The sequence below is a fragment of the Sinocyclocheilus grahami genome, unplaced genomic scaffold (genome assembly GCF_001515645.1).
Source record: "Sinocyclocheilus grahami isolate Dianchi unplaced genomic scaffold, SAMN03320097.WGS_v1.1 scaffold541.1, whole genome shotgun sequence".
NCBI classification, from domain to species: domain Eukaryota; kingdom Metazoa; phylum Chordata; class Actinopteri; order Cypriniformes; family Cyprinidae; genus Sinocyclocheilus; species Sinocyclocheilus grahami.
In genome coordinates, this window is record NW_015505720.1 from 766,681 (window position 1) to 777,602 (window position 10,922).

The window sequence follows — 10,922 nt, forward strand, 5'->3', positions numbered from 1 at the left end:
TTGTGTATAGAAAAATATACTATATAGAACATATATATATATATATATATATATATATATATATATATATATATATATAGAAAGCAACAAAATCAATGCAGAGTATAAGAACATTAGACAAGCATGACCTTCATGTCAGGAGATCTTGCCGAATGCCACTCTTGACCAAGAAGCATCAACAGCGTATAAGCATACAAGACTGACTTGAATATGCTAAAATTAATTTGGATAGAGTTCTGGAAGAATGGTTGTCGACTGATGTGACTAAACTGGAACTTTATGGACCCATGGATCAGCAGTATGTAAAAAAATGGAGCAAAAGGACAAAATTCTTAAGCAGAAGAACACCATCTCTATGGTCAAACATGGAGGTGGACCAGCCTTGTTATGAGTGTGTGATCATACTGCTGCAGGAAGTGGAAATCATAACTGTATGAAGGACATAGATTTGTTTTAAGTATCAGGCCATGTTTCCAAAGATTGTGATGCCTTTGGTGCATAGACTGAAGCTGATTATCATTGGACTTTCCAGCAGGGCAACCATCCAGATCAACTGCAAGACCTATTCTATTCTGCCAAGACCAAACACATTAACATTGCCATACATATTACCATACTAAACGCTCCAAGAGTTGTCATGACAGAAATCTCATTAAAATATTTGGTGGGATTTGAAGAAATGGGATTTTGCTTTCTCATGGTTTGGGTTTAGAGTTGCATACTGTTTGGCCTACAGCATAACTGCTTGACAGGAATGTTGTTCAAAGGTTGTTGATCCAGAACACATTCTTCTTGGTTAAACCACGTCTTGTTGTGTGCATGTTTTGTTGTTATTCCACATGTAAGAAGCATTTAGTGATAAGAGGCAGAGTTGTTTCTCTGAAGATCACATGATGTAGGTCACATGAGCACATGATGGCAGCTCCTTATAACCAAGGCTGCTCCGCAGGTGTGCTCCGCTGATTGCTGCGAGACCCGAGAGAACGCCTGGAGAGATGGGCTGATGTGTTGCTCAGTAGGGGTGGTGGAGAATGGAGGCCAACACCTGTCAGTCAAGCTCTCTTAAAGCCTGTCGAATGATTCCATCCACAGTGCTGAATTTATGTGCACCTCTTTTAACCAAAAGGACAAGTGAATGTATTTTAACATAACAGAGAAAACCTTTTACTCAAGAGAGAATATCAGGGGAGATTTCCCACACAATCTGCATTTGTGACGCATAAGCTCTAGCCACAGGACACCCACAACATTGGAACAGACCTTCAGTTGCACATTACTCAGAGGGTACTTTGTTCCTTTTGTTCTGATGGTGGATGAGAATCACCAGTTAGGTTTCCTGTAACTGTTAAATTAAAGCTTTGTTTGAAAACAATTTTACGAGTGGTAACTAACTACTATCCACCAGCAATCTATTTTAGAGAGGCGCCAAATGTGCTGAAATAGCTCTGCGTCCTGAGTACTATATGTAAATTAAGCCATTGTCATTCTTATCAGTGCAAACATGCCGTCTTTCTGTGTAAATTAGGCTTATTATGAATTAGTTGGCCTTATTTACGAAACTGAATGCTTTTTGCCTTGTACAGTTTGGGTGAAAATGTGTCCACGGAAAGCATATGGTATTTTTTAAGAAGAGATGTTTGTTTACATGTTGATTATGGCAGCAGTAATACATAAAAAAAAAAAAAAGACGTTTAACTGGCCAGACGGAGCATTTTAAAGAGACAATTCACACAATTTGCATAATTCAAATATTATTTTAACATTCATTTTATTTACTTATTTATCTTCACTGGCACTGTTGTCTGTTTGGTGACCAAGGACAAAATTATTCAGTAGGGCATCAATCAATCATTCAATCAATCAATCAAGTTTCACATAATGCATGTCAACATATTAATAAATACAGAAATTGATAGATTATTTCAAAATGTTTAGATTATTATGCAATATCGTTTAGTCATTTGTTCATGTTGGACTTTTATATTTTAGATTGAAGGTCTGGATCAGCATAATTTTATATATTTAAGGCCAGTACAATAAATAGACATACTTCTCTCATATAAAACTAAATTTCAGCTGCTCATTAACACTAATATATAATCAGCCAATCACATGGCAGTAACTCAATGCATTTAAGCATGTAGACATAGTCAATATGATCTGCTGGATTTCAAACCGAGCATCAGATTTGGGATGAAAAATGATTTAAGTGACTTTAAGCATGGTCGTTGGTGCCAGATGAGCTGGTCTGAGTATTTCAGAAACTGTTGATCTATGGGATTTTCATGCACAAACATCTCTAGGGTTTACAGAGAATGGTCAGAAAAATAGAAAATATCCAGTAACGACAGGCAGAACGACAACATTAACTAAAAAAAAAGGTATGCAGGTTTCTGAGGTATGCAGAAGAGCATCTCTGAAACTTGAATCAGATGGGCTACAGCAACAGAAGACCACACCGGGTGCCACACCTGTCAGCTAAGAACAATAAACTAAGGCTACAATTTGTACAGGCTCAACAAAATTGGACAACAGAAGACTGAAAAAAGGGTGCCTGGTCTGATGAGTCTCAATTTCTGCTGTGACATCCGAATGGTGGAAACAGAATCTGACGTAAACAACATGAAAGCATTGATTCATCCTGCCTTGTATCACCAGTTCAGGCTGCTGGTGGTGATGTAATGGTTTGGGGGACTTTTTTCTTGGCACACTTTGGGCCCCTTAGTACCAACTGAACCTTGTTTAAAACGCCACAGTCTATAGTATTGTTGCTGACCACGTCCATCCCTTTATGATCACAGTGTATGATCTTGGCTACTTCCAGCAGGATAACGCACCATGTCACAAACCTGACAATGAGTTCACTACAACTTCTGATTATTTCATGTTTATATTATCATAATTTTAAACATTCAGTAATCATACTTGCAAGGTGGATTTCCATCTTTGAAGACTGAAAGTCTGGGTGTGGGATAAGGGTAAAAATAAAATGAATTCTTTCTGATTTCCCTCCCACATCATTTCATTTGTTTCAAACGGTTTTCCTTGATTAAAACCACGACAGTCCATTGATTTTACTGCTGCGAATTCCAGTCTAACACGAAACCGTGAAACACTTTAATATGCTCTAAAAACGATAAAAGATAAAAAAGTAAAAAGATATTAACTGCCTGAGGATGAAAAGCTCACATGAACAATGCAAAAGTAGCAAGAGTTTGCCTGGCAAGTAATTCATTCTGGATTAAAAGAGTGATCTGGGTAGATTGATATCATTTAAAATATGTTCTGCTTGCTGCAGAGAACTGGCAGCTGCAGTTTTAGATTCTCTGAAAGGGAACGGATGAGAAAGAGTCGGAAGGATTATTATGTCAGACACCCACAATGCGGTGCCAACTCAAGTGTTTAAGAGTCACATGGGTCATGATGAAATGAAAGTGCTCTGAAATTTCCTTGAACCCTGGAATGTATCCGCTTTATCTGCGACCGAAAGGACCAGGACCTCTCTTCGTCTTTAGCAGTTTGGCTACACCCCCAGGCTGCTCTTTGACTGTTACATCACTCATTTGTTGGCTTTTATAAACACAATTCCCATCTTCTATCCTCTTATCTGCAATATAGTTTAAAATACTGCAGATGTTTGGAACTAGTTCAGATACATTGAAGGATTTAGGAAAGGACACAAACCACATTTACAAAGCCTGTAGCCTAACATTTCCAGCAGTGCATGCAATAAAAATACAGGTTAGACAGATTGCCCTCTGTTTTTGTCCCTATGGTATTGAAACTTCAAAGCCAATATAGATTCCCTTCATTAATTTTCCCAGAAGATACTGTAAATAAACAGATATCATAGCCTTCTGTGAGGAATGATATATGCAGTTCCCACACACTGGAAGCTTTTTTTCTTTTTTCTTGTATACTATTTTAAAACTCCAGTCTGTTGATTCAGCCTCAAACGATATCAAGTGTGATTCTCAATGTTCAGGATCAGAATAGTATCCATCTTAATAAATTTTGCCTAGATAAACCCTCCTCCTCAGATGTAATTAACAACTTCACCTGGTTGTGACTAAAGAACATCCCCAGTGACAAGCAAGAACTTGGTGTCTCCAGTCCCCAAGTTAAGCCCAGGGATGACCACTGTTCTCGAGTTAGGCCTACGGAGGGCCTCGAAAAACAGGATTCTCCCCAATATTTTTTAGGGGGTAGCATGGGCCCATCCGTAGTGGTGGCTGAGTGGCGAGGCCATGGCCATGGAGGCCGTCCGGCCATGGCGTCCTGAGTTCCCTGTTAAGCCATGGCTCCCCGAACTCTCTGCTCCGCCATGGACTCCTGAGTTCCTTGCTCCGCCATGGCCTCCGGAACTGCCTGCACCACCATGGCCTCCTGAGTTCCCTACTCTGCCATGGCCTCCTAATCTGATTGATCTGCCATGGCCTCCTAGTCTGCCGGATCCGCCATGGTTCGGAGTAGGCCTGTCCTGAGGGGCCTCCAGAGGACCCCCCATTGGATGTTGTGTTGCGCACGGACGAGCCTTCGTGCAGGGGGAGTAATGTCAGACTTGTGTTCCAGTTTTGTTGTTTTCCATCCCATGTGTTCCTTGTTTTCCCTCTTGTATCATTATGCCCTTATTTGGTCATTCCTGTTTCCTGTTCCCATTATGTTCATCCCAGGTGTTTCTCGTCATCCCCTCGTCATGTCATGTATTTAAAGCGTTTCCATTTCTAAGTTTCTTTGTCTAGTATTGAATGTTCATGTTCACCCCTTGCTACGTGTGTTTTCCTCTTTCCTTGGACATTATTAAAAACTTAAGTTTGCATTTGAATCTGCGTCTCCTCGTTCCTAGCTCCGTGCTCCTCACAGTAGCATAACGCGTGACAGTAATATCTGTATACAGTATATATTATTGCATTGCAGTAATTACATAGGAATTTTTTGGCTTTGTTCAAATGTTTTATTTGTTTCTTTTTATTATATTAGTATAACAATTTATATTATTACTATTATTTTGCTTTAAAATATTTTATTTAAATTGATTTAAGGGTGATTTAAGGATGAAATATGGCCCAAAAATGTTCTAGGTAAGCTTTAATTTTATGTTTTTATTTAGCTATGCTAAGTATATAGGCTTGCATTTAGCATTGATTTTTAATATTGTATTATATATTTTAATTATTTCAATTATTTTATTTTATTTTTAATTATAACTAAGCTAGTTTTGGACCCACCGGTTGTGAAACACTGCCATACAATATTTCAAAGTATGACATTGTTAACATGGTCTTTATAATAAAATTACATGTTAATGCCAGTGTTCCGATGCATAAATATCCATAATACAATATATTGATCATAATTAAATGACAGAAAACAAGCTTTACTATACACACACGATGTTTGATAGCATCGCTGCTAAGCATTAGGCAATTATGAGTGCATTTGCCACGATTACCTTTGCCCCAAAACAACATGTTTATTAATGGATAAGCATGCATGTAAACTTAACCATATTAGATGGATACATTTTGCAATTTGAGCTGACTCATGTTACATGGCAGGATGGGAACAAAAGTGCTGTCTTTGATCATTTAGATGAGCTGTTTGCCTGAAGAAACACATCCTTCCTGAGTGCTGGAGAAGTGGACTCTCAGTTTCTGTTTATGTCATAGAGAACAGTACCTCCTGCAAGCCTGGACCTAGCCTGACCAAAGTCCCCTCAGTCTTCACCAAAGCAAAAACAAGCCAATCTCACCAGGAACAGACATGTTTAGATAGAGTGTCAGAGCAGAGCAGGGACAGGCTGATTTGCCTTTCATACTACATGTCAACTTCCAAAATAACGATAGTCCAGGAGAAGTGGGCGAATGAGTCAACAGAAACGCAATCGGCTTGAATATCAGGATCAGTTTGAGGATATGTGCTGTCACTCTGTTGTGAAATTGTAGCCCTCCCATACAACAATCTCCTCCTGCTGACCCATTTGCTCAGAGACTGCTCTACAACGCAACACAAACTCAATTGAATGCAGGGTGATAAGACACAAAACATTCCAAGAATCATTATTAATATCCTCAAAACAAATTAGCTGTCTCTCACGGCTGAAAATGTGAGAATCCGGTGTGGTAAAACGCTCCAGACATCCTCCAAGGAGGGAACATTGTACACAGATTGGTGATTAGATGATGTGCAAACCAAATTACGACCTAATTGTGTTAACCGGTAAATTCTCAGTGGTTGTTTTCTTGTGAAAATGCTAAAAATAAACTAAGAACTGCATCATAATAAGTATTTTAAAGGGACAGTTTATGCAAAAAATAAAAATAAAAAATAATTAATCTGCCATCAATTTCTCACCCTCAAATTAGTCCAAACCTCTATGACAAGTTCTGTATATATATATATATATATATATAAATAATAAATACAAATAATAATGTTTTGTTTGTTTATCCATACAGTGAAAGTCCGATTCAGTATTGTTAAATGTTCATTGCATAGGCCAAAACAATAATTCGATAAATCTATCTATCTATCTATCTATCTATCTATCTATCTATCTATCTATCTATATACAGTATATATATATATCTTTTTTTTTTCAGTCACTGAACGTCTTGGTTTCGTTGATTGCAACTAGACATTCCTGTTTTTCATCTGCTATATCCAACTGTCTTTGGTGAGGACAGTTGCTTTCCTATTAGTAGTTGTAGCATCATGCCTATGTGTATTTGCACTAAGCTGAACTCAGTTGAACTTTATTCACTTAACTTTGTTGCATGAGAAATTGCCAGCTCTCTGAAAATGTACGACTTCATGTTGCTTTGTTGCCGCAAGTCTGAAGACTTTAACCCTGAAGAATGATCTGTCGTGATTCACGCATCCTCTATAGACTTTTACATCAGTGGATAATTTACCATCAAAAATGTGTCTAGGATGCCTGCAACTCCTTGTGGTGAAATATATAATATATAATATATTTGGAATGTTTCTTGCAGTAATCAATCAAAATTAATAATTAGAAACAATATAGATTTTTTTAACAGCTATATAATACATACACCATTCAATATAGATTAAGGTCAGTAGAGTAATTTTTTTTGTTTGTTTGTTTAGTTAGTTAGTTAGTTGGTTAGTTAGTTAGATAGACATTTCAACATTCTATCAAAGATTTCTGAGAAAAAAAGTACCATGGTTTCCACAAAAAAATATTAAGCAGCAGAACTGTATTCAACATTAATAACACAAAGTGTTTCTTGAGCAGCAAATCAGTATATTAGAATGATTTCTGATAGATCATGTGAAACTGAAGGCTAGAGTTATGATGCTGAGAAATTCAGCTTTGCATCACAGGAATGAATTACATGTTAAAATATACACAAATAGAAAATAATTATTTTAAATAGCTTTAATATTTTACAGCATTTATGATGCTTACAGCCAGAAAAAGTCAATGCAAACGAAAATAGTGTCGGCCGCACACTGAATTACATCCAGACTGGAGAAAGCCTATAGCAACAGCCTTTATTATATAAACTGCATAGTGCAAAAAGTGTACAGTGCAAGTGAATTAAAAACGTGTCTGTCTAGTCTAAAAAGTTGATTTTGAGCCCGGGTTGCAGGCTAGAAGCTAAAAGCAATAGGAGCAATAGGGCAGGAAGGGGTTAAAATGTACACCTGCTCACATTGCCTTGTTTTGCATTAAACATATGCATTCTCCATATGCTGCTGATCTGTGGCAGAAACATCAAAGAGTTCTGGAATTAAAGCCAGAGGTAATATTACTTCATGCAACTGGTGTGCAATAACAAAAACAGATTGACTGCAATGCAGTTTTTTATATGGCTCTCTCACACGCTCACCATCCTGAGATTTATTTGCTGCTTTGGTGCGCACAGTTACGTACATATGTTTAGCTGTTATTAACTTCCATTGCCTAGCAGATCTGATAAAGGTGTATTGTTTACAGCACAATTTGTTGACTTCTGTAAGTGGTCTTTGTGATCTTTGATCACAATGAGTTGTTTAAAGAAGACCTGTTCTAGGAGAGATGTTGAAGGATCAGGTATTAAGTACAGAGAGCAGATTTAGGTTTAGCTTTAGCTTAGTTTTATCTTAATCTCATATAGCCAGCTCTTTGACTAAACAGCAAAAGTTCTCATCTTACATTGCAGTTCATTAGTCAAGATCCGCCTTAAAGAGGAAGAGCAGTCTGACTGACATACTATAACGTGGCCAGGCACAGCTTGTTTTGATTTTACTTGCAGTTTAGGGGTGAGAATATACAAGATTACTTAACAAATCATAAACAGATAAACAACTAAATACATACATAAATACGTACATACATGTAACACTGTATTATAAGGACCTATTCTCATTATTAACTAGAATTCATATTACTAGCATATTGGCTATTTATTTTAAAGCACATCATAATGCCTTATTCTGAATGACCACGTTTTAGATCCCTTAATCCAATCCCATACATAAGCAACTACAACAACTACCTTACTCACTATCAATAAGCAGCAAATTATGAGTTTATTGAGGCAAGCAAACAAACAAACAAATAGACAAGACAAATAGTATGGAGAACATAAAAAAAGAACATACAATTAGTACAATACACAAAATAATTACATAGAATTTCATGGTCCAGTCATAACTCCAAAACAAAAAAACACTAATATACAGTTTTGATCGATGATATCATGTTTACTTGCGACTAAGTGCATCAAAACAAACAAACAAACATTGTTAATAATATTTAATTAATATTTAAAATATAGTTTAAGAGTAAAATAATATACTAAAATAAAACCAATGAAAATCGTTTTTATTGAAAAATAAACAGACATTTAAATCAATTTATTTATGCATAAAATGTAAATTTATAATAATGCATTTTAAATGCAAATTGCACTTTTCAAAAACAATGTTTAACATATTTATTGACAAATAAATATACATTAAAAACTGTTTATTTCATTAATGTGTGAAATGTTATTGTAACTACATAATAATAGATTTTAAATACAGCTTTTTTCTTAATCATTTGTAAACTGTTTATTTTTCCTCTTTTCATCACCAAATGCATTTGTCAATTGTGCATGTTGAAACATTTTTAAATGTTTATTTATTTTTCAGCGTGCTTTGATTTGTTTTGTATTATTATTTTGTATGTTTATATATATATACAAATACTTGTTAAACGTTGTCAAAAAGAAAAAAATGCCCAGTTTCGTGTGCAAAATCCATCAGACAGCCAGTGATCATACTGTGGGTGTTCTTTGGCATGAGTTGCCGTTAATTAGCTAAGCTCACTGGATCATTATTTGCAAAGCATTATTGCTACAACACCTGCAGTGATCCCCATACGGCACATATAAAACATCGAGATATGAAATTCAATCAGTGCCTCTAAAGTCCTGACCTAAACTGTGATACATAATTGACAGGCCACAGCAACATGTGTCAGTGTTCACAGCTTACAATCCTACTAAAGTTTTAATGTCTTCAGAAAGGCCGTCTTATATGTGCTTCTTCTGGTCAGAGGAGCCTCTTTTACGAAGCCCCGTTAAAGCAGTCACACAGATGGTGGGATGCACAAGTACATCTGTCCATCTCCTCGTATTGTTGTTCTGAAGGGTGATACCAGCGCTGGTCAGTAATTGGATCTGGGGAAATGCCTGGAACTTCAGTCATTTCACCCTCAAGCGCTGGCTCAGTGCAGAGAGCCACTGCAGAACAGCAATGCCTGCTTCTCCTCTCCTAATTGCCGGCTGAGTGGAAGCAGTCCTGCGGTAGCATGTGGACTGCAGGCAAGATGGAGGCTGGTGAAGTAATTAGGAGCAGTTGGGCCTCCACAGACCTACAGACTGAGCATCAGGCTGGAGAACTGCTGTGACAGAGGATGCGTTAGAGGAGGTATGTGTGTGTTTTTTGTTTTTTTTCATGGTATTGCTAGGCAAGTCAGTTGAGAGATGGAAGAGGGGCCGGGACCTTGTGCTCTGTGGTGCGTGACCCATGTTTGAGGTTGAGCGCGCAGGGGCCAAGCACAGGCTAGTTCTGACAGCATCATTAGTCAAGGAGAGGATACTGATTATGCATTGTTTTCTCTCTCTCTCTCTCTCTCTCTCTCTCTCTATCTCTCTCTCTAACACACAGTCTCTCTATAAAAGATAAAGCTCAAAATGCTCACGCTTATGCTGTTGACAGGTGGAAAGACATGTCTTCATTAAATTAAACTAGAAAACCTTGCTTTAAAGGAGCGTAGGGATGTGATGTAATGTTATATTCCTCCAATTCTGTTCCAACAAAGACTCATCTACATCTTGGTTGGTCTGAGTGTAAATCAATTTTCAGCATATTTTATTTTTGTGTGAACTGTTACTTTAAGCCTCTGCTTTACGGAAGAAATGTAAAAAAATGTAATTAAAAAAAAGAAGAGAAAATTTAATATTTTTTTGGTGAACTGGAGCTGAATCTGTATGACTTTGTACAATTTTATTTGTATGAAAATGTCATATTTCCTTATATTAACTGTGTCTATTCATTGCATAATATGTTGTCGACTGGTGGAAAGACCTCAAATTAAACTAGAAGACCTTCCTTTAATCTCCTGTATTACAACCAATGTAATACAAATTATTTTTCATTTCTTAACCAACATAAACTACTTTACATAACCAACCCAACTGTTTTGGTGAACTGGTGAGGAATTTGTTTGACTTAGTATGATTTGACTTATATGAAAATGTAAGATTTTTAGAAAGAAAATTGAGAATATATAATCCTAAACTTAACGCTCAGAAAACATTGAATAAAAATGTACAGCTGAGATTGAACTGATTCAAAAATTGCCAAATTGTCAGTTACCAACATTTACCGATTGCCATGATATTGTGTTGTCATAACTGATA